Source organism: Gopherus evgoodei, chromosome 6, assembly GCF_007399415.2.
Source record: "Gopherus evgoodei ecotype Sinaloan lineage chromosome 6, rGopEvg1_v1.p, whole genome shotgun sequence".
NCBI classification, from domain to species: Eukaryota; Metazoa; Chordata; order Testudines; family Testudinidae; genus Gopherus; species Gopherus evgoodei.
Genome location: NC_044327.1, coordinates 111,604,810 through 111,630,461, shown reverse-complemented (window position 1 = coordinate 111,630,461; position 25,652 = coordinate 111,604,810). Strand labels below are relative to the sequence as shown.

Here is a 25,652-nt window from a genome sequence, read left to right as displayed (position 1 = left end):
ACAGCACAGAAATTAGCAACTATCTAGTAAAAATACCTGATAATTTTGCAAATAATTTATATTAATAACTATATCAAAACAAAAGCACTGTAGATATGCAATTAGTAGACATTTGACACACACTTCAATACTTTAAAAAATATAGTAATCACAGAAAGTAGGGCTGGAAGAGACCTTGAGAATCATCTAGTCCACTCCCCCTGCTCAGAAGCAGGACCAAGTATACCTAGGCAATCCCTGACAGGGGATTTGTCTAACCTGTCCCAATATTAGGCATTCCACAACCTCCCAGAGTAACCTATTCCAGTACTTAACTACCCTTACAGTTACAAAAAACAGATTACTTCTTGTCCTACTCTCATGAACATGGTGAACCATTTATCACCATCACCTTATAACAGCCCTTAATTTATTTAAAGACTTAACAGGTCCTCTTCCCGCCGTCTTCTTTTCTCTAAAATAAAGATCCCCCATTTTTCAACCCTGCCTTATAGGTCAAGTTTTTTTAACCTTCTATCATTTTTGTTAGTGTTCTCTTCACTCTTTCCAATTGTCTACATTTTCCTTAAAGCATTGCACCCAAAACTCACACAGTACTCCAGCCAAGGCCTTCCCCAGTGCCAAGTACAGTGGAACAATTACTTCCTATGCATTTAATAGGACACTCCTGCTAATACACCCCAGAATGACATTTGCCTTTTTTTTTGCAACCATAACCACATTGTTGACTCGTATTCAGTTTGTGATCCAGTATAACCCCCAGATCCTTTTCAGCATTTCTACTGCCTCCGCAGTTATCATCCATTTTATATTTGGGCATTTGATTTTTCCTTTCTAAGTGTAATACTTTGCACTTCTCTTTATGAATTTCATCTTGTTGTTTTCAGATCAATTTTCCAATTTATCATGGTCATTTTTAAATTCTAATCCTCTCCTCCAAAGTGCTTGCAACCCCTCCTAGCTTGGTGTAACCCATAAACTTTTCTAAACATACTCTCCACTCCATTATTCAAGTCATTAATGAAAATATTGACTAGTACTGGACCCAGGACTGACCCCAGTGGGACCCCACTAGATAGATCCCTCCCAGTTTGACAGGGAACCATAACTACTTTAAGTACATTTTTTCTACCAGTTGTGCCCCTACATAAAGTGATTTCATCTAATTTGGTTATGAGAATGTCATGTGGGATGGTTTCAAAATCCTTACTAAAATCAAGATATATCCTGTCTACTGCTTCTGCAATATCCACTAGGCCAGTAATTCTGTTAAAGAAGAAAATTGGTAAATTGGTTTGGCATGATTTGTTTGGCTATCATTTATTAATCTACTGACCTCTAGGTGCTTAGTAACTGATTGCTCAATAATTTGTTCCAGTATCTTTCCAGGAACTGAAGTTAGGCTAACAGATCTATAATTCCCTAGTCCTCTTTGTTCCCCCTTTTAAAGAAGGTAGTATGCTTGCCCTTCTCCAGTCCTCTGGGACCACACTCATTCTTCCTGAATGATCAGAAATAAAGGCTAATGCTTTGAGATTGTTTCAGCTAGTTCCTTAAGTATCCCAGGGCAAATTTATCAGCCCCTTCCGACTTGGATAAATCTAACTTAGCTAAATATTCTTGAATCTGTTCTTTCCTAATTCTGTCTTGTGTTCCCGCCCCCTTGTTAATATTAATTACGTTATGCATCTGGTTACAATTAACCTTTGTAGTAAAGACTGAAGTAAAATAGGAAATTTGTGTTGTGTCATATTGCTTTTCCAACAGATGTCTAGGTAGTTAAAGTCTCCCACTACCTAAAACACAAGACGTGGTAGTATTTTTGTTATTTGTTCAAGATATGCCTCAGTCAACTACTTCTTCAGATTTGGTGGCCTATAGTACCCCCCCCCCACCATGACATTTCCCCTTTATCCTCCCACCATTTATCTTTCCCCAGCTGGTCTGCCTTTCACCTCCTTGATGTACAATAATAAAAATCAAATGGACAATAACAAAATGGGGAATAACTGCTGAGGCCAAATCCTCAAGCCCTTGCTCAGTTTTCACTCAGATAAATGTCCTAAGTCAATGGTAGGTTTGCTGGAGCAAGGATTGAGTAAAGTTGCAGTGGTAGATGAAACGCCATCTCCTCATTCTTAGGACCTCAAAAGAGTGCTCTCTGTGGGTTGACATCCACACTACGGAAAATGGCTGGATGGATGCAGGGTCTGAACAGCCCCATGCTAGGACCAGAGGAATACACTTTGTCCATCTGCACCCCTCCAGCACCATAGAAATTACCAGGAAAAGGTGCTTGGGGGAAGACATCTAGGGCCCAGGGACAGAACAGCAGCTCAATGCCTCAGTTGGATGACACTAGCCTCCTTCAGATTTGTGGTTAGGCACTGGGGCTAATTTTTAAGGGATGTGGTGTCAGCTATTTGGGTGGATTTTTGTATGGGAGGAAGTAGTAAAAACCTGAACAAAGGTCCTCTGGATTTTTCCGATACCAACAATGGATTCATTTTGAATAGGTAAAATTACATAGAATCTCCAGATTTTTGCCTTACTGTATTTTTATTTAGTTTTTGAGTGAATGGGCAAGATCCTCAGAGTAAAACAGTGTAGCTCTAATAACTTTAATGAAACTATGCTGACTTATCCTCCAGCTGAGGATCTGACCTCTTGACTTTATTCCACATTTTCTCACGCAAATTCCTATTAAACACTGAGTAAGGAAATTCATGATTTGTCCTGTGCTACTATATCAAGGTCCTTTGAAGTTGTTTTGCTTCCTCTTGATATTTGTTACATAACTTGTTTAGATAAAATCTTGGTCAATAAAGATTTAACTATAATGTATAAATAAGAGGAGATAGATTATACATATTCATGTTAGATGATCACATCAGGCCTAGGCGTAGCATGAAAGGATCATCTAAATGAATGCAACACTGAATTTCCACAGGTGGATATTCTATCACTTTTTGGCCCATTACAGGAATGGTCAGTGTATATTAGATACATAAAACACAGAAATAAAGACAGAAGGTTTGAGTATCACCAATACGTGTCCCTCTACAAATGCAAGCTTATGGCAGATGCATCCATCTGCTCCTAAATAATCATTCCTCCACCCAGCTCTACAAGGAGATGGAGGAAACCAAGATCCTTAAGAGAATTTCATTCCTTTTAAAATACTGGTGGAGAAAGTAAAAGGAAGTTTACTGTAAGTTCTCCAGGGCAGGGATTGTCTCTTACTGTGCATTTGTAGAGCATCTAGCACATTGGGGTATAACTAGGGCCTGGTGAATTTTAGTGTGTGTAACTTTACAGGGGGGATGGGGGAATTTGGTTTTATTTTATCCAAATAGGGGAGGCTGGAGAACGGACGGACATTGCAGAGTGAATCTGCCCTACACTACCCCAGCAGCACCTGTCCTGCAGGGCTGTGCCAAGGTTGCAGCATTGCTCAGGTGTGGCCTGTCTGCTCCTCCATTATCATCATCATAGGGGACAGCTAGGCCAAATATGAGTGAGTGGCACTGCCATCCCGTGCACCAGGTCGCAACGTTACTCAATCACATTTGTCTCAGCTGCCTTCTGTCATGATGGTTGACGGGCAGCTGGGCCAAACCTGAGTAGTAGCACAACTCTGTGTGCCAGGTGACAGTGCCTGGAGTGGGGAGCTAGGCCTGGCCCCATGGGACAGGAGCACCCACTGAGGGGTGAGTTTTTCCATTTTGTTTTATATGTTGTTTTTAATTTCATATCATTTCATATTTGCAAAAACAGGGGCCTTTAGGTGGCACCTGATCATTTAAATAAAGTGTGAAGTGCTATTCTGGATGGTTTACTAATACAATCTTTTGACAGATAAATTCATCCCTCTTGACTTCTGGTGAGTCTTACCATGGTCATTTTGGCTCCTTTATCTTTGGAGATCAGCTCAGGATTTCAATAGTCATAGTGCTCTGAAGCAGAAGAAATAGCTGTAAATTAGTGTTATATTTAGTATGTCTCCAGGTGATCTCTCAGCTCTGATTGGCCTTTTGCATGTACAGTACTTCGCAAGTGTGAGCAGACCCCATTGTTTGGTGCCCTTTGCCCGTTTACCGTATCACATGCCTCCCTTGTGGAATGTCCTATCTTTGTGGATAAGAAATTGAGTCCTTGGCTGTTTATACATTCAAGATAAAGTCTCTTTAGTGGGGCTGTTGGACAATTAATTGCACTGTTAAACAGTAATAGAATACCATTTATTTAAATATTTTTGGAGGATTTCTACATTTTCAAATATATTGATTTCAATTACAACACAGAATACAAAGTGTATAGTGCTCACTTTATATTTATTTTTGATTACAAGTATTTTCCCTGTAAAAAACATAAGTATTTTTCAATTCACTTAATACAAGTACTGTAGTGAAATCTCTCTACCATGAAAGTTAAACCTATAAATATAGAATTATGTACAAAAAACTGCATTCAAAAACAAAACAATGTAAAATTTTAGCTTCTACAAGTCCACTCAGTCCTTGTTCAGCTAATAGCTCAGACAAAGAAGTTCGTTTACATTTGCAGGAGATAATGCAGCCCGCTTCTTGTTTACAATGCTATCTGAAAGTGAGAACAGGCATTCACATAACACTGTTGTAGCCAGCTTTGCAAGATATTTAGGTGCCAGATGTGCTAGAAATTTATATGTCCCTTCATGCTTCAATCACCATTTCAAGGGACATGTTTCCATGCTGATGATGAGTTCTGCCTGATAACAATCCAAACCAGTGTGGACTGACGCATGTTCATTTTCATCAACTGAGTCAGATGTCACCAGAAGAAGGTTGATTCTTCTTTTTTGGTGATTCAGGTTCTGTAGTTTATGCATTGGAGTGTTGCTCTTTTAAAACTTCTGAAAGTGTGCTCTACACCTCGTGCCTGTTGGAGTTTGGACGGCACTTCAGATTCTTAAATCTTGGGTCAAGTGCTGTCGCTATCTTTAGCATCTCACATTGGAACCTTCTTTGCGTTTTGTCAAATCTGCAGTGAAAGTGTTCTTAAAACGAATATGTGCTGGGTCATCATCCAAGACTTCCAAAACATGAAATATATGGCAGAATATGGGTAAAACACAGAGCAGGAGACATACAATTCTCTCCACAAGGAGTTCGGTCACAAATTTAATTAACACATCTTTTTTTAAGGAGCATCAACATGGGAGCAAGTCCTCTGGAATGGTGGCCAAAGCATGAAGGGGCATACGAATGTTTAGCATATCTGGCACGTAAAAACTTTGAAATGCCGGCTACAAAAGTGCCATGCAAACACCTGGTCTCGCTTTCAGATGGCATTGTAAATAAGAAGTGGGCAGCATCATCGTCCATAAATGTAAACAAACCTGTTTGTCTGAGCGATTGGCTAAACAAGAATTAGGACCGAATGGACTTGTAGGATTTAAAGTTTTACATTATTTTATTTTTGAATGCATTTTTTTTGTACATAATTCTACACTTGTAAGTTCAACTTTCATGATAAAGAAATTGCACTACAGTACTTGTATTAAGTTAATTGAAAAATACTATTTGTTTTTTACAATGCAAATATTCATAATAAAAATAAAGTGAGCACTGTACACTTTGTATTCTGTGTTGTAACTGAAATCAATATATTTGAAAATGTAGAAAAACATCCAAAACTATTTGAATTGTTTAGCCGTGCGATTAATCACATGATTAATTTTTTTAATTGTACCTTTAAGGATTAATTTTTGATAAACAAGGAGGAGAACCTTTATGTGATCAAATTAATTCCTACTAATGTTAACAAGAAGTGGACACATATGCACAGGAGCGAAGAATGATCTCCTTAATCTGTATCAATTTCTTGTTAATTTTTTTGTTGTTGCCCTCTAAAGTGCTGCTGGATGTTTGAATTAGTGGTTCATATACAGAAAATATAACAGACTTCCTGAGATAGATCAGTTCAGTTGGGGCAAACCCAACAACAAGTGCAGACTGGAAGTGGGGTGTACACCATCTTCAATGAGCAGGCAGAGGATCCTCCCTTATTCCTGTCCTGTGCCTTTGGACAACATAAGGAACCTACACAGGCAGCCATTGGGCTAGAACAGTTGGTCAGAGGTGGCTCTGAAGCTCCTTCATAGTCCTACATTCCTGCTACACCTCACCGCCAGCACCTGGCTGTGAGCTTGATTTTCCAGGTTTAGTCTCAATAGAGAATGTTGGATTAAATAAATGAAACAACAATGTGTTTGTTTTGCTTAACTGAATCTACTAAAAAGTACAGCTTTGTTTCATTTGACAATTAGTAAATAGTAACTAATTCAGAAGTTCTTTTGTTCAAGGGTGACCTCAGGACTTCTTCTTTCCACTTGACAGAGGAGATATGATTGAAAGAGCAGCTGGGTTGTCAAACATCAGAGACCAGCTACTGCCAGCTAGCAGACTGACTGAATACCTAGACAAAACAACAGGCCTTGATTCTATTTTGAAAGCAACGTAGGTCTTGCATTGATAAGCGGGGAAGAGGCAGAATTTGATTCCATTTTGTGTAAAGGGAAGGCAGTAACCCTACTTACACCAATATGAAATATTACAAATCACTCACAAGAACACACATTACAATATATAGGCAATTTCCCTGCACTACTGTGCACACGAGAAATGTTGATAGGATCTATAAAATGTAGCATGCCATGGATGTACAGACCAATGAGTCAGGACCAGGTTCCTACATGTAGAGTTATGCCAAATACCAAGAACAATTAAATGGGCCTTTCCTTTACCTTCAAAAGGCTCCCCCTTGAATTCCTGGAAGGCACCTCAGCCTAGTTACAAACAAACAAACAAACAAAAAGTACCATGCTACAGCATTCTTAATTACATATCTTTATAAGAACACTGTTTACAAAAAGGGGTACTGAGAAACTAGTATCCAATCTCAGTGTCATATAGGCTGCTAATCCAAATGATGAAAGTTGCATCCAGTTTCTAGTCTGGTATTGCACACAAGAGGATTGTAAAGGTTTAACATAATTAACTTATATTTTAATGCATTAAAAGTCTCCTTTCAAATTTCCTCCCTTAAGCAAACCAAGTCACACCCAAATGCTAATAAGCTTGTGCTGTCATTCCTAGTGTCTCTTGATAACATCATTCCTAGTGTCTCTTGATAATGCTCGAGAATTCTGACTTGCTCAATTCCTCCCATATCAGCCAAGCCCCTAATTTATACCTATGGGTTTTTAGAGTGGTGCCAGTCCCCATTAACATCAACAAAGAATTGGGATGCTCAGCACATGTCTACAGGGCAATACTAGTGTCCATTAGTTGTTCTGGTTTAAAACTCCTCTTTCAAATGCCTCAGTTCATGACCATTCAGACTTCATCTTTCTTGCTCTGCACCAGAAGTCATCAGAGCTAACCTCACCAAGATATAGAACACATCATTCTGGGTTCACCGGAGGCAGTGCTTCCCAGTGAGAAGCATTACGTCTGCCTCAGGGAGCTCTGTTGGTGGAGGCATAATTCCTCACCATCCTCTGCTAAGGACCACAGTTAAACCCTTGATTGTTCTTCACTGGATTCAATTTTGAATTAATAAAGGCCCCTTACCAGCTCAATTCAGCTTAAGTGAGTCATCAAACCTTTTACTCAGAGTCAAAGACAAAGCGTAGCCCTTGTATACACATACACTTTTCAGTCTCCTAAGAAACAAATTAAAAAAAAACAAACAGGCCAGGACCTCTCTTGAAATGCCCTTCTAGCTTGATGGTGAACCACAAATAATTACTCTCTGAGGGCAGTTTTGCAATTAGTTGTGCACCCACCTTATAGTAGGTTTGTCTAGGGTATAATTTCCCTAGTTTGTTTATGAAAAGGCCACATGAGACAGTATCAAAAACCTTACTCAAGTTGAGATATAGGACATCAACTGGTTTCCCACTATCCACAAGTTTTGTTACCCTGTCAAAAAAGGATATTAGGTTGGTTTGACAGGATTTATTCTTGACAAATCGATGTTGATTGTTAATAATCATCAACTTATCTTCTAGGTGCTTACAAGCAGATTCTTTGATTATTCACTCCATTATCTTTCCAGGTACTAAAGTTAAGATGACTAATCTATAATTCGCTGGGTTGTCCTTATTCCTATAGATGCTAGAACTAGGGGTGCTACTGCACCCCCCCATCTTGAAGTGGTTTCCATCACATACAGGGTTTTAAGTTTGGTTCAATGGCTCTCCACACCCCCACTATTCAAACTGTTCCAGCTATTCTGCTTATTCCTCTTTTTTATAAATATAGTACCTTTTCCAGTCCTCTGGTATCTTTCCCACTCTTCATGAGTAGGGCTTCATGTCTATCATGGAGATCATGTGACCATGACCTCTGTAGCAGCCAGCATGGGTGAGCCCAGGGGCACCCTAGGAGCTGGCTCTGCAGCCAGCCACTCGGGCAGCCCCGCAAGCAGCCACTTGGGCGCTGTTAAAGTGGCCCCAGGACCAGCTGCACCAGCCACTGCTTCGGTGGCCCTGGGCAGATGACCCCAGGAACCGCCCGAGCAGCAGCCGGTGTGGCTGGCCCTTGGGACCACATGAGCAGCGGTTCAGGGATGGCCAGGCAGTGGTGGGTGGGTGACCCCCGGGGCTTGTTGGCTAGGGCTACCTGCCCAGGGCCACCTGAGCAGAGGTTGGTGCCACTCCAGCAGTGGTCCTGGGGATGGTGGGAGCAGTGGCGAGTCACGGGGGTGGCCGGAGCACCCACTGTTCGTTGGCCTTTGGCAGCTGGTGCGGCTGCCCCATCCCCCCAGCAGTAGCCTCTCAGCTGCCCCCCAGAGCAGCGCCCCCCCCCGCCCATGCTCTCCCCTGCCCCCCAGCTAAGATTTAGTCAGGTGTATATAGTACAAGTCATGGACAGGTCATGGGCCGTGAATTTTTGTTATTGCTTGTGACCTCGCTATGACTTTTACTAAAAATACCCGTGACTAATTCACAGCCTTATTCATGAGTTCTCAAAAGAAAACCGCTAATTATCAGAGATCTCTTCAGCTAATTCCAATTCCATAACTATATTCAGATGTATTTCATCAGGCCCTGCCAACTTGAAGACATCTTATTTGTCCAAGTAATTCTTAACTTGCTCTTTCCCTATTTTAGCCCCAAATCCTGCCCCATTTACGCTAATGTTCACTATGTTAGTCATCCAATCACTGCTAAGTTTTTCTGGTGAAAACTAAACCAAAAAGGCATTTAACACTTTGGTCGTTGCTGTGTTTTCTGTTATTGTCTTTCCCTCGTCATTGAGTAAGGGGTTTACACTGTCCTTGGTCGTCTTCTTGCTTCTCACATATTTGTAAGATATTTTCTTGTTACCCTTTATCTTCCAAGCTAGTTTAATGTCATTTGTGCTTTGTCCTTACATACTTTTCTTTTATATTCATGCTTCAAAATTTGAACTAGTTTCTACTTTTTATATTAATCTTTTTAAAGTACGAATAATTGAAAATCTCCTGATTAAGCCACATTGATCTCTTACCATACTTCTGAGCTTTCCTATGTATTCAGATAGTTTGCTCTTGCACTCTTAATAATGTTTCTTTAAAAAAAAAACAGCCAGCTATCCTGAACTCGGTTTTTCCCCTGTCCTCCCTCCAACCTTTCCTGAGAATCATGAGCACTATCATTTCATGATTACTTTCACTCAAACTGCCTTCCACCTTCAAATTTTCAACTGGTTCCTTCCTATTTGTCAGAATCAAATATAGAACAGCCTCTTTCCTAGTTGCATTCTTCACCTTCTCTAATAAGAAATTGTCTCCAATGCATTCCAAGAACTTCGTGAATAATGTGTGCCCTGCCATTTTACTTTCCCGACAGATGGCTGGGTAGTTGAAGTCCCTCATCACTACCAAGTGCCATGTTTTGGATGATTTTGTTAGTTGTTTAAAAAACATCCTCACTCATCTCTTCTTCCTAATTAGGTGGTCTATAGTAGACACCTATCATGAAATCACCCTTAGATTTTACTTCTTGTATCCTTAGCCAGAGACTTTCAGCAGATCTGTCTCCCATTTCTATCTCAATCTCAGTACAAGTATTTTTTTTTTAATATATATATAAAAAAATCTTTGATATACAAGGCAATACTCCTCTCTTTTTTTCCTGTCTGTCCTTTCTGAATAAGCTGTAGCCTTCTATACCAATATTCGAGTCATATGAATTATCACACCAAGCTTCTGTGATGCCAATTATGTCATAATTATGATTATTCACTAGTGTTTCTATTTTTTCTTGCTTATTCCCCATATTTCTTGCATTCATATACAGACATCTAAGATGTTTATCTAACTTCCCCTTTTGTCTCTCCTTAGTCCCTGTTGTGATTGCTCATGTTCCTCTCAGATTCCGACCCTTCACCCAGCTCTCCATATTCTGAACTTACATATGGGCTTTTGTCTCCTACATCCATTGAACTTAGTTTAAAGCCTGTCTCATTAGATTAGCCAGTCTGTATTCAAAATATACTCTTCCACTTCCTTGATAGGTGGACCTCATCTCTGCTCAGCAGTCCTTCTTGGAACAGCATCCTGGAGTAGAGGAAACTGAAGCCCCCTTGGTGACACCAACCACACAGCCATGCATCTACTCCACGATGCATCCATTTCTGCCTGAGCCTCTACCATTGATTGGAAGGATCAATAAGAATATCACCTGTGCCTCCAGCTCTTCACCCTCACTCTGAAAGCCCTGTAGTCACTTCTGATCTGCTCAGGGCCATAACTGACAGTATCATTTGTGCCTACATGGATGAGCAGCATGTAGCAGCAGCAGTAGTCAGATGACCCTCAGCTATCCTTCCATAATGTCTTTGATATGGGCTCTGGTAGCAGCACAACTCCTGAAATGCCAGGTTAGGCCGGCAGATAGATGCCTCTGTCCTGCTTAGAAGAGGGTCACCCCCCCCTATATTTCCTCGTGGAAGTGGTAGCTGTAATCCTTTCAGCCTTGGAGTACATGGCCTTTCCTCCTCTACCTTTGGGGGAAGATGCCTGATCACTCATTACCAGGCCACCATACTGATTTTTTTTTAATCTCTGTGGATGGTGGGTTGGGAGCTGTATATAAAGCACAAATATAGAATACTATGTAAAGAATAAATGTTATTAACTAACTGGACTTAGACTTTTTTTAAAACAAATGATTTTATGTATGTGTTAAGTCAAATATTAAAATTATGAAGAATTAATATGTGTTTTATCACTGCTTGATATCCTAGACCATATCAAAGCACAGTTACTGCAGATATCAGTTATGAGGACAAAAGATGACAATGCAGGTCAAATTAGTCAGACTATATAGATCATGCTGTATCATTCTGAAGTGGAATAGTGTTTCCTAGTCAGAGTGCAGGGATGGTTTCCTGTTACTGACTCACAAGTGTACAGATGTTTCTCAGCATTACAAAATCTTACACGCTGATTGCCTGAGGTGTGGAGTCTAATGTCCAGCATAACGATTATTAAATAAATTTGTATTATTGTAGCGTTTAGGAGACTTAGTCATGGACCAGCACACCACAATGTGCTAGGTGCTGTACAAACATAGAAGACAGTCTTTGCGTCAAAGAGCATACAATCTAATTACTATATGGTTAATCTCCAATAAATAAACTGCACCCAGATTACTCTACACAGAACCTTCTCAATCCACACCTGGATTGCCCCACACTAAGCCCTTCCACACTTGGATCTGGCCTTGCTGAGCCTGCTCACACCTGGTGCACTTGGCACGGAGGGGCAGGGCCCTGGGGTGTTTTGGGGGCAGGTCCGGTCCTTGCGCTGTGTCAGGGTTGGGTGCAGCCTCACTGCTGAGTCCATGTCCCTGGGGGAAGCTGCACAGTGATCTCCCACCTCCCAGCCAGTGGCCTGTGCTCTCCAATGCCAGGCTAGAGCCTCCATATTTATTTGACAAATAAAATTTGTAGAATTTTATAATATTGTGCGCAGAATTTTTATTTTTCGGCACAGAATTTTTAGGCACAGAATGCTCTCAGAAGTAATTGTTGTGGCAGGGAAATTGGTCTGTAGCTAAGTATGCTTCAGCTTTGCACCACTCAGTAGCAGATACTGAATGGAATGAGACTGCTCAGCATTATCATTTCCTCTTTGGCATAAATGATGACATCAAAGACAAGCTGGCAGAAATGGACTCTCCATCAACTCTAGATGCCTTAATTTACCTCACTCTCAAGATTGACAACCACCTGATGGACCACCGCCACGAGAAAATGTCAGTTCCTGACTCCCATCAGTCCTGGCATCTCTGGCCCACCAACCTTCCCCATAGCTTGAACCCATGAAGCTTTACCACATCTGGCCCCTTTTCACTGATGCAGAGAAAAGGCACTGTGGGGCATCAGGACTATGACTATGCTGTGGAAGGCCAGGGCACTTTGCACTGGGCTGCTCTGTAAGCTCCAATCTGTACCCTGGTCAGAGAAGGCCAAACCCCAACCCTCAACAGGGAGGTCTGGCCTGTGGTGGCACACTCTGCTTCCCTCTGGTACCCAACATCAGTATTTGTCTGGTGGTATCTTGGCCATGGCTGAGTAGATCCTGACATATCTTAAACTCCCTCCACAAAATCTGACACCCTTCCATCTCTGAGGTCCACCTGGAGGATTCAGGTGCCTCAGGCAACTTCATGGATCAGAACTTTGAATGGGTACATCCCATCCCCATTCAATGCCAGCACACTCCAGACTTGGTGGAGTCTATCAAGCCCAGTTACCCACCAGACTGAACCCCTAGAAGCTGTGACTCTCCAGGGATTTGGACTTATCCAAGCATCACACTTTTCAGCAGTTCTTGGCATGCCCTGGTTCACTACACACAACCCATGCATTCACTGGAGAGCAGGCATGATGCAGTTCTGCTCCCCACATCGCCAACAATTCTGTCTCCTGAAACCTGACTGAGGGGGACGATAGATTTGGAACCCTGCTTTCCTCGAGATTCCAAGTCTGAACAGGTTAAGCCCCAAGAAGTCTCATTACTTTCTGCAGTCATCTACTGCCCCCATGTCACCACTTAATACAAGGATTTTGCCAATATGTCTGAAAAAAAAAATGGACACTCTGCCACCCCACCACAGCTATGACTATCCCATCAATTTCTACCTCGGAGCAGAAGTCTCTTTTGGCTGCATTTACTCTCTTTCAGAGCCAAAACTTCAGGCTCTCCATGACTACCTCTAGAAAAAAAAAATCTACAAAAGGCATTTATTTGTCCACCCACATCTCCAGCTGAGGCTTCAATTTTCTTTGTAAAGAAAAGAGATGGATCATTAAGGCCCTGTGTTGACTATTGGGTGTTAAACAGAATCATGATGAGAAATAGATACCCTCTCATTAATGAGCTTTTTGAAAGATTCCACTCCATGAAGATTTTTACTAAGATGGACCTTCATGAACCTATAACATGGTCCAAATTAGAAAGGGAGATTAGTGGAAGACTGCTTTCTGTACACAGTCCGGACACTATGACTATCTTGTCATGCTGTTTGGACTGTGCAGTCCCCCAGAAACCTTCCAGCACTTCATAAATGATATCTTCAGGGATGTGTTAGACAGCTATGTAGTCATTTATTTGGACAACACTGTTAGGATATAGATATTCAGGCCTGTCTGCAAAGGCCTATACTTTAAGAATTTAGGTGTATTCTTATCACTTAGCTAGTTATAGAGGTATAAAAGAAAGAATCAAAAAATCACTGTCTGTTTGTGTAATGAACTTCTCTTACTGTGACAGTCTGAGGCCCTGTTTAGTCATATTGAAATAAGGCAATCTGGGGCTTTTAGGAAGGTGATCTGATCTATCACCTCCAGAGAAAAGGAAGAGCCTAAAACATGTAAAAGGAAATTTAGTTTGATAGTTTTCTGTCTGGTAAGAACGCTCTTATCAATAGAGACAGCTGGAAAATCCTTATGTCTGCATAGATGTAGTTGTGAAATCCTCACTTCTGTATTGTTTTGTATGTTTATTTGCATGGTCTCTGTCTGGTTCTGTGATTGTTTCCATCTGCTGTATAATTAATTTTGCTGGGTGTAAACTAATTAAGGTGGTGGGATATAATTGGTTAGCTAATCATGTTACAATACTTTAGGATTGGTTAGGTAAGTTTTAGTAGAATGATTAGTTAAGGTATAGCTGAGAATATTACTACATAAATTAGGGGCAAACAGGAAGTAAGTTGGGATTCGAAAATAAGGAAAAAGGAACTTGAATTTAAGCTTGCTGGAAGTTCACCTCAATAAACATTGAATTGTTTGCACCTTCGAACTTCAGGTGTTGTTGCTCTCTGTTCCTGCAAGAAGGACCTGGGAAGTGTGAGAGTGAAGGAATAAGCTCTCTAACAAACACGCTTATCATTTCTAACAAATCAGACTTCTCATGATCAGCAGGTCTGCAGTGTCCTAGAAAGACTTTGCCTCTATACAACATCCTCTCTACGCAAAGCCTGAAAAATGCAAGATTGACCAGGATGCAATAGACTCTCTTGGCTACATTATCTCCCCTATGGGACTAACCATGGTCCCACACAAGGTGATGGCCATCTCTGAATGGGCTGCACCAAAGGACACCCATCAGAGCCAACAGTTCTTAGACTTTAATAACTTCTACCAGAAGTTCATGGAGGGATTTTTCTAGTCTAATTGTTCCCCTGACCGCCCATCTGCAAAAAGGAGTCTGGTTCACCTGGTCCTTGGAAGCCCAAACCACCTTTGATCAACTAAAAGAGACATGCACCATAGCATCCATCTTGGTACACCCAGACCCTGTTAAACCATTCACGATGGAGGCAGATGCATCCAAGTTTGCCCTGGGTGCGGTACTGTCCAAACTGGTAGGTCCTGTTGGTTGACTTTACCCAGGCGCCTATTACTCTCACAAGCTAGCCTCAGCTCAGAAGAATTATGATACATGTCATGAGAAACGCTTAGCTATCATGACAGCATTTGAGAAATGCTGGTACCTACTAGAGGGGGGCCAGGTTCCTTGTCCAAGTGCTCACAGACCACAAGAACCTGGAATATCTTTGAAAAGCCAGACACCTCAACCATCAACAGATCTGCTGGTCCCTCTTCTTTGCCAGTTTGACTTCTTAGTCACCTACCACCCAGGAACAAGAAGTGGGAAGGCTGACAGCCTGTCCCATAAGGCTGAATACCTGGAATTGGATGAGAAAACTCCCTCTATGATTCTAAAGGCTTTCAATTTTATCAGGGGCACAGCAGACGACGGCCTAAGGGAGTCAGTTCATATCTTGTTACCCAATGATCCCTTTGCTGCTCAGATCAACCAAACTCTGGAGAATGCCGATGCCCCACCGGCCCCCAGGTTCAGGGTCCTCTACTACAGGGAGCGTATCTATGCCCCAAAAGGGCAATAAAGGTGGCAGGTTCTTAAGTTATGCCGTGACACCCCCCTTTGAAGGGCACTCTGGCCACCTCAAGACCTGGAGCCTAATCACAAGGAGTTTCTGGTGGCCAGGCTTGCACACCTCAATTAAGAAATGCGTAAGATACTTTACCTGTGTGCCCAGACCAAGTGCTCCTGCTCATCCTTTTCCAGCCTATGCCCATTCCACCTCCACCATGGGATACCATTTCCACTGAATTTATTGTGGAGCTAGACCACTAGACCTGACTCCTGCTCTGACCACTAGGCATGACCACCTATGACCAAGTCTGCTGACATGTCCACTGAGGATAGGACAAAAAGTAAGGTAGCCTAATTCTCAGCAAGGGATATTCAGGTCAGAGATCAGGAAAAAACAAAAACTTTCCAAATATAAAGGTAGTTAAACACTGGGACAGGTTACTTACAGGGTTGGTCTAGATATACATGGTCCTGCCTCAGCGCAAAGGGATGCGCTAGATGACATCTTGAGGACTCTTCCAGCCCTACATTTGTATGATTCATTTCTGCAAGCTCAGGATAGCAGTCCTGTCACTCACACTATAACACTTTTCTAATCACAAGAGGAAATCCTGATGTCATGTATCAATTTTGTCATAAGTGCAACACTATCAGTGCATTGTATCATATTGTGAAAAGCCATAATGGTGAAGTGAATGGAAATATTAGCTTCTGTGTTCTGGAATTGTACATTATTCTGCTAAGAATATGGCATTAACATCCAAATGCAAAAAGAGTCTAATTCATATTGGGCATCTCTATATAAAACTTGTCAGCACAGCACCTGTAGAAAACTGTATTCACAGATTCCAAAGCCAGATAGGACCATCGTGATAATTTAGTCTGACCTCCTGTATTACACAAAATTCATACCATTAAGGCTAGAAATAGAATTAAAATACAAAAATTAATTTGTAACCCAAGTATTATGTCAGTTTTAGCAGTTAGCCTTTCTGAAATGGTAGAGTGCTAGGCATTAAGCTAGAGTTTTTATAAACAATAATTACTAAGGGACAAATCCAGGTCTCCTCCACAAAACCTGAGTTAACAGATTTTTTAGAAGGGAACTCTTCAGTGGTTAGGGATGGAATCTTCTCCCTCTCTACCAACCTGAGGTACCAGCACATCTGATCTGCTGCTTTTAAAGCTGATAAACTATAGTGACGTTCAGTCATTATGTATCAATCTCAAATCTCTGGGAGTGGACTAGTGGATCCAGATTAAGTGCAATAAAATCAGAGAGCTTCGCTAATTGTGAAACAAAAACAATGAGCCAATGATATTTATTCTACTTAAAATCCTCTTTACTTTATTTCTCTTTTAAAAGCTCTTAAATATATTTGATCAAAAGACCAAAACTATATATTGAGGGTCCTGAGATTGTGTTATGAATATAGTAATAACGAACATCCACCAACTGTTACGTGCAATAAAATTGCTGAAATAAACATTCAAAATCTGTTTAGTCACTTGTCTTGACAAATGGACATTGCCAGTGTCAGATTCTTTCCAAATTACATGCCAAAAAGGGAAAGAAGAAGGAAATTATGGAGATACTCTTGATTTAACAGAGAGCAGAATCTGTGAGAAAAAGAATCTGGTCTAATGTATTTTAATATCAAACTTTCGAAGTCAAACAATAGTGCAAAGTTCTGAACATTTTGCTAAATAAAAAAAGGCCCCATCATAATGTTTTATTTACTTAAACAATCTTTTAGGAAAAATCCCCTGATCGCTGTGTTAGCCAGAATTCAACATCAAAATATTTTTTGGAACCACACCCCCAGATGCAAGCACCAGCTACACCTGAATTCTGTGGCTCAGATCTATATCTACTTCAGGGTAAGTTATTACAGTAACAAGGCAAAGCAAACTAATTCTGTTGGCAATGTCCTGATTTCCATCCTCTTTCCTGATAAAAGTCACATTGTGATATGTATTCTCAAATATTTCTGCTCCCTTCTTATTTCCTCTGTAGAGTTCATCCTCCTTGTCACTGCTAGAAACTAGAGCTATGTTAAACTACTGCTTTTCCTCTATCCAGCATTTTCATGGGGATATGTGATTGGGGTGAATAAACCCTGCATTAGAACTGAAGGGTTAAAGAGCAACTCTGGGTCCAGATAACCTCCCCTAGCCACACCTGCAAAGCATGCTCCAGATAAAGGTGATACTTAAGAGGGAAGCCAGGAAGTTCAAAAGGGGCTGCAAAGACAGGGACACGGACCTGCACTGGGAGCACCTGAGAGGGGATGTTCCAGAAGCCTCTCTTGGAGAAGAGGCACTTACCTGCTGGGCCTAGATAAACTGAAGGTGCAGTTAGTAGCTTTTTCCATTACCTTTTTGCGACAGACTGCAAAACTTTAGATTAGAGTGGGTGGTAGGAAGTGGACAAGGGAGGGCAGCCTTAAGGCGCTCTGCAGTACCAGACCTTCAGTATCCCTTGCAGGACCCTGTGCAGCAACCTGATGGAGTGGGAGGGCTTGGGCTCCCCTGTCAGCCGCCCTCCATATGTAGGCCTTGTCTACACCACACAGTTTTGTCGACAAAAGACAGGTTTCAGAGGTGTACACACTGCAATGCTCCTTTTGCCGACAAAACTCTCCTGCTTTGCCAACAAAATAAAACCACTTTCATAAGAGGTTTAGAGCTTTTTGTGGCAAAGTTATATTGACAAAATATTAGTGTAGACACTGGGCTTGGTTATGTTGTTATGAATGGCCTCCAGAAGGTGTCCCACAATGCCCACCCTGACCATTCTGGTCAGCAGTTTGAACTCCACTGCCTTGCATTTTAGTACACAGGCATCTGCCCCTCCCCCTTTAAACAAGTGGAATTTTTGAAGTTCCACTTCCTGTTTGCTTGGCATGGACAGCTCAGATCACATCTTCCCAGCGGGCCATGGTGTCTCCTCACAGCAAACACTCTCCCACTTGGAGCACACCTGAGTTGTTGGATCTGTTGGCACTGTGGGGAGAGAAGGCTTTGCAGTCCCAGCTCTGTTCCAGCAGTAGGAACTTTGATACCTATGGTCAGATTTCTCATGACATGTTGGATAAGGGCTAAGAATGGGACACGCATCAGTACTGTACAAAGATAAAGGAGCTGATGCAAGTGTATCAGAACACAAGGGAGGCAAACCATTGCTCTGGTGCTGCATCAAAAGACCTACCACTTCCATGGGAGTAAGGCATACACTGGCTCTCCCAGGATCATTATGGGCATTTCAACATCCCCACTGAAATATTCTGCAATACCATAGAGAAGTACCCCTTTCTACTGATGTATTCTGTCACAAGATGGTTCGAAGCCAAAATTGGGGATATGCATGCAGCTATCGACCCACCACAATTAGGGAATCCAATTGCCGCAAAGCCATCCACTATTTCATGCACGTTGCCAAGAGTCACAGTCCTTCGTAGCAGGATGAAATTAATGGCCCTGCACACTTGTGTTAGCGCAGCCCCAATGGTGGACTTTCTGACTCCAAACGACTGGTAGCAGCCTGGAGTCACCAGCTTCTACATAGAGATCGCCACGTATTTCTCCACCGAGAGGGCAGCTCTGAGTTTGGTGTCCTTGCGCCGCAAAGCTGTGGAGAACTCCACATGCTGTTCCAGGAAGGTGACTTTATGCATCCAAAAGTTCTGCAGCCACTGCTCGTAATCCCAGACCTGCATAACAATGCAATCGCATCATTCTGTGCTTGTTTCCCCGAGCCCAAAAGTGATGGTCCCCTTTGTGCAGCTCCTCCATGAATGCCAAAAGTAATCTGGTGTTTCTTTTCATGGCACACAGCAGGTCAGGCAACTCTGATTCCTGTTTAGACTGGGAGCTCATGATATACTGCATGACCATCTGTAATGTGATTATAACAGTGACCACAACAGATGAGAGTAGTGCAGGATCCATCCTTTCAGACAGTTGGTGGGTGCATAGTAAACAGGGGCTATAGAAAAATGCCATGAAATGCAGTCGGAAGCCAAGGAATGATGGGACGGAAAAAACTGCATCATGGGACCTTGAGCCCACATCCATGCTGCACTGTGATCCACACTAACTTCCCACAACTTCTAGCTGCAGTGGGATAGCTACCCACAGTGCACTGCTCTCAGTGTCTATACTAGAGTGCCAACTGTGGATGAACTGCATTGACAGAAGGAACATTGTGTGAACATGCACAAGCAATGTAATTATACCATTTTTTTATTTTTAGCACAACTTGTGTTAACAAAACTAGTATAGACAAGGCCTAAGAAGGGACTGACCCTCTAACTACTAGGTGATGCTTTCAGCTAGGGCTGTCAAGCGATTAAAATAATTAATCGTGCTGTTAAATAGATTATTTATATAAATATTTTTGGATGTTTTCCACATTTTCAAATATATTGATTCCAATTACGAAACAGAATACAAAGTGTACAGTGCTCAATTTATATTATAAATATTTGCATTGTAAAAATAAAAGATTGTATTTTTCAATTCACTTAAGCACTGTAGTTCAATCTCTTTATCATGAATGTTGAACTTAGAAATATAGAATTATGTACAAAAAATAACTGCATTCCAAAATAAAACAAATGTAAAACTTTTTTGGTGGTTCGGGTTCTGTAGTTTCCGCATCGGAGCGTTGCTCCTTTAAAACTTCTGAAAGCATGCTCCACATCCCTTCCCAGTCAGATTTTGGAAGACGCTTCAGATTCTTAAATCTTGGCTCAAGTGCTGTAGCTCACATTGGTACCTTCTTTGCATTTTGCCAAATCTGCAGTGAAAAAGTTCTTAAAACGAACAACATGTTGAGTCATCATCCAAGACTGCTATAACATGAAATATATGGCAGAATGCAGATAAAACACAGAGCAGGAGACATACAATTCTCCTCCAAGGAGTTCAGTCACAAATTGAATTAACGCATTATTATTTTTTTTAACAGGTGTCATCAGCATGGAAGCATGTCCTCTGGAATGGTGGCTAAAGCATGAAGGGGCGCATGAAATATTTAGCATATCTGGCATGTAAATACCTTGCAATGCCAGCTATAACAGTGCCATGCGAATGACTGTTCTCACTTTGAGGTGACATTGTAAATAAGAAGCAGACAGCATTATCTCCTGTAAATGTAACCAAAAACTTATTTCTCTTAGCGTTTGGCAGAACAAGAAGTAGGGCTGAGGGTACTTGTAGACTCTAAAGTTTTACACTGTTTTGGTTTTGAGTGCAGTTACGTAACCAAAAATAAATTTTAAAAAAAATCTACATTTGTAAGTTGCACTGCCATGATAAAGAGATTGCACTACAGTACTTGTATGAGGTGAATTGAAAAATATTTCTACAGTGCAAATATTTGTAATAAAAATATAAAGTGAGCACTGTACACTTTGTATTCTGTGTTGTAACTGAAATCAATCTAGTTGAAAATGTAGGAAAACATCAAAAATATTTAATAAATTTCAATTGGTATTCTATTAACAGTGAGATTAAAACTGTTTAATTTTTTTAAATCGTGATTTCTTTTTTTTTGAGTTAATCACATGAGTTAACTGCAATTAATTGACAGCCCTACTTACAACAAGTGCCAACTATCACACAGGAAACTAGAAAGTTTCTCAAAAAAATAGTAACTGAACAAAACTGAACCCCCGCCAAATCCCATTATGTGACCTCAGAACTAGTATAAACTTTTTTCTAAACTTTAAGGAAGAAGTGACTCACTCCATTTATATTGCCTTTCTCCACGCTCAGGCCCCCAATGTGCTTATCTTGCACTGTCTTGGTAATCTAGTATAGATGTCATTAGTAACTACATCTCATCCACATAACTATGGTTCTCTGCCTGGTCTGTTCCTGTGTCTGATACACACTCAACCCTATTGTAAGCAGGGTGTGAATGAGCTCTTCCCTGACATCTATTGACACACTGGGGGAAAAAAAGACTTCAGGAGCAGACTTTATATGCACAGACTCCTACTCTGCCCAGATGTTCAGCAGACAGAGCTGCTTTGCCAAAATGATCAATTTTGGCTGGTTTGGGTTACAATTCACTTTTGAATGCAGGGACAATGAAATACTGTTATCCTTTGCGTATGAGTAAAAGGCAGCAGAACTGTGCTTAGCATACCCTGAGTGAAGGTGTCACTCTAAACTGAAGCTCACCTGCCAAGCAGGGGATAGGGATAGTAGCAGCAAGCAAGTTGCAGAAATTGTACAGGAAGCACTGTTTGATTCTTACTCCCATTGTCTTTTAGCGGTAGGAGGTGGACCAGTATGAATACATCTCTGAACCCTGGGTCTTTGCTGATCAGCGACAACCAACGGAGAGTATGGTGCAGCAGAGGAAGAGGGAAGTGATGTGTTAAAGGGCTATTTGTCTGCTGGACTTTCACACTGCATTGTAGAAAACTGAGGTAAAAGGATATCACCCATGCTTTTGAATTGTGCTTGAGGTGTGTTCCTAAATTAATGTTAGATTCCCTCTCCCTTTTAATAAGTTTTCTTTTGTTATAGAGAGAGTTAGTGCTTGCTAGTGGGGAAATATCATCTTTTATAGGCCGAGGTGATGGTTAAATTTTCCCTAATTAGCGGGTGAGGGGTCAAGCTGGTTCTGTTGTGTATTAAGAGGCACTCAGATACTGAACCTGGTCTTTGCTGTTGCTGACTCCTCCCGGCAAAAGGGTTACACTATGAAGGATTTAATCTTCTACTTAAAAGTAACCCAAATAAAGCCGTGTCCCTAATACAGCAACAGCTATAGGGCCAGATTCTACACCGACATACATCCTTACTGGTTTCAAGAGCAATTCAGGGTAAAACTTGGTTCTTGTTTCATCAGTAGTAAATGATGCAGCAAACAGTGCTTTATTAAACAGAGGCCTGGAAGTTACAGCCAACAGAAAGGCTAAAGATTGCTAGGGAACAGAATAGATCCTTCGAGAAGGACTCTGCCTAGCAAGAGTGTGGGGTGAGGCTGGGGGGCAGGGGGAGGAGGAGATCAAAACCAGATCCTTCCTGAGGGTTACAAAGTTTTAGTTAGTTTAAAAAAAAATAAATTAGCATATTTAAACTTTGTAACATTAAGGGTGTAGAAGTACCAAAATATTTTGACGAAAACTATCAATGTCTTCAACCCAGCTGAGACCATGAAGTAACAATACATAGCATATGTATTTATTTATATTAATGTAATTAACCTCTGTGTAAACACAGGAGAAAAAAAAAAGTCAGCCTAGGGAAAGTCAGCCTGAAATCCTGCCCCCACTTGAAGTCAGTGACAAAACTCCCTTGGACTTCAGCTGGCCAAGAATTCATCTCTGGTTTTCAGAGGTGCCGAGTTCCCACAGCCTCTGAATCAATGCCAAAATTTTCAGAAGTTGCTACTAGTTTGGGGGTGTCTAAGCATTCGGGTGCCCAAACTGAGACAGATAAGTCTGACTTTTAGTAGTGCTGAGCAACTCCAGCTGAAGCCAGTGGGAGCTCACCAACTCTAACGAAGGTCTCCAACTAGACACCGGAAAAAGGAGGCACCCAAAACCAGTGGCAACTTTTACAAATGCAGGCCCAAGTGACATGCTCAAGGTTACAAGGAGTCTGTGGCTGAGCTAGGCTAGGAAACTTGGAGGCCTGAATTCCAGCTCTGTGCTTAGTCCACAAGACAAAGTTGTCCCCTATTTCATAGTACTCAGTTCTCACAAGAAAGCTTATTCTGATGACCTCATCCAATTTCTAGACCAAATAACCACAGACACGTTGCAGACATGAATCTAAACTCTGAATTACCACCCCACCTTCAAACACCAATTCTTTTCATGCTTGCCCAGGACTAACTTTAATCTATACAACCCGTATTCCTCCAGGTTCCCCTTCCCTTCAAGGTCTGCTTGCCACATACGCACAGCTGCATGTGAGCTGTTGCTAATCCTTCTGCCAGGTTGTTTATCTAGGGCATTTCATCAGAGATAGACAGCCCACAGCATAATTAAATATCAGTTTTAGCAGACAGCAGGACCAACATAGAACATGCAGTAAACGATAGCACTTGTTATACACACACGTCAGGCATCACTCCCTGCTTAGATTTGTTCATACTGCAGAGGCAGTTCACTCATTTGCCTTTAGGAAAGGAAGTTCCCAGCAGTTCAACAACAGTGACCATCTCTTAAGACAAAATAAAAGATAGGTGTCTGCAGTGCAGGGCTTCAGTGAGAGGAAGGCTTGATGTAGGAGGGAAAGAAAAGGGATCCATACTGTTTGCTGTAGGTGGGTCAGCCTGATAAAGTGACAGCAAAGAAATGCTGCCCCTCCCACCCCACCCCCCAAAAAAACAAACCCACAACCACACAGATCCTACAGGATACCCAGAATACTGAAAATGGGTTAGAGATGGCATCAGGCTTCCGCAGGATGCAGGAAGGTATCACTGAATTCTTGAAATCAAGAACTATAAGTCATCACAGCTCCCTTTCTCCTCCGCAGCTCAGTTAGCTGTTCTCATGTTGCTATGCTTCCCTTCCACCCGATGCCAGTGTCAGTGAATGCTGAGATGTCAAACACTTAGGCTACGTCTTCACTACCCACCGATACGGCGGGTAGCAATCGATTTCTCAGGGATCGATATATTGCGTCTAGATGAGATGCGATATATCAATCCCCGAATGAGCTCCTATCGATCCCGGAACTCCACCAACCCGAACGGTGGTAGCGGAGTCGACATGGGGAGCCACGGACATCGATCCCGTGCCGCGAGGACGGTAGGTAATTCGATCTAAGATACGCAACTTCAGCTAAGTGAATAACGTAGCTGAAGTCGAAATATCTTAGATAGATTTCCCCCTGTAGTGTAGGCCAGCCCTTAGTCTGATCCCAAGCAATCATCTTCTGAGAAACACTGGGGGTGCCAAAGCACATCAGTGTGGATGTACATTAGGGAAATCATGTAAGATTATTTCAACACTTAATTAAAAGACCAGTGCAAGTCTAAGTATCCTTGTAAAGTATAATCTCTCTGTCCAGGCTATTATTAGCAATTCATAGGAAACAGTTGTCACCTGGCTGACAGTTGTCACCAAAATAAGAGGGTTTTTTTTCCATAAGCTGTTAGTTACACAATTTCTAACACATTGTATTAGGTTTAGCTGGTTTCTGATTATTTTAATAGCCTAATAACGTTTACAAAATCTACCAATCAATCTTTATACAATGACGAATGTCCTTATATGCCTAGGTAAACACACTGCAGGAACAGGTTTAGCCACAGTACTCACTTTTGCCTGGTAATGAAGTCTGGCTTGATCCATGTCAGTTTGGGAACACTTCCTGAACAAGGATATGAAAATCCAGCCCTGGTAACACAGTTAAACAACTTCAATCAATCCAGAGAAAGAAAAAATCCCCTTTACCCCCCCCAGTACAAAACAAGATTCAGAAAAATCTCTAATGTTTACAGCATTGGCTCCCAAGATATTCAGTCTGTCGGCTCTGAGCAATATAACTATGTACTTGTACATTCTCAGCCCATTAGAGGAGGAGTCAGTGTTGCAACATTTATGTTCCTTGCTCCAGGCAAAACAGTGATTTTCTTCAGTGTGCAAAATGTCCGGAGCATGACAGTTTTACAAGGTTAGAGAGGTACTTTGGAGTGTAGAAATCCAGCAATTAATTTGTTTTTAAAATCACCTTTATCAGCTAGAAATTACTATGCCTGTCCTAAAGTGTATAACAATTTTTTAAAAGAAGTCAATCCAATATTCTTTCAACATAAAATACTTCAAGATCTCTTTCCATACCAAAAGTGTCAACTCTTTTTTTATTTTATAGTGACATGAAACTGCACAAATTTACAGTAATTTGGGTCCTGTTGCATTAATGAGACATCTGAGAGAGAAATGAGAATCTTTCCTTTAGGTTTGTCAGAAATCTTACCAGCTGAAAAAACTTCAGCTTACAGGCTTGAGCTTTGCATTACTTGTGTAGAAGTGGGTGACTAGTGAGAAATTTGTAAGCCTTTTTGCAAATTCTGACCCATCTTTTCATTTAGCCATATTTGCACCCTCTCTGCCATCAGGTGACTGAAGTTTTGTTTGTGCCATTGTGAGTGACAGATAAAGTTTGGGTTTGCTGTTTAAATTTTTTAGTTAAAACTTATCAGGAAAGGAGTTGAGTGAAAGTTCTGTAGA

At 41.4% G+C, this 25,652-nt stretch overlaps 1 protein-coding gene across 8 annotated transcripts in view; it reads right to left on the bottom strand.

The window, feature by feature from the left end:
• Positions 1-25,652, bottom strand: part of PRLR (prolactin receptor) — a 253,697-nt gene that overhangs the window by 133,603 nt on the left and 94,442 nt on the right. For 7 of the 8 annotated variants that reach the window (XM_030567215.1, XM_030567212.1, XM_030567214.1 and 4 more), the window contains one exon: positions 24,741-24,818. The gene's annotated coding sequence lies outside the window, so the exon portion shown is untranslated. Of the gene's footprint in view, positions 1-24,740; positions 24,819-24,920; positions 24,982-25,652 lie in introns of those variants that run through there. The other variant, XM_030567213.1, reaches the window with a different exon arrangement.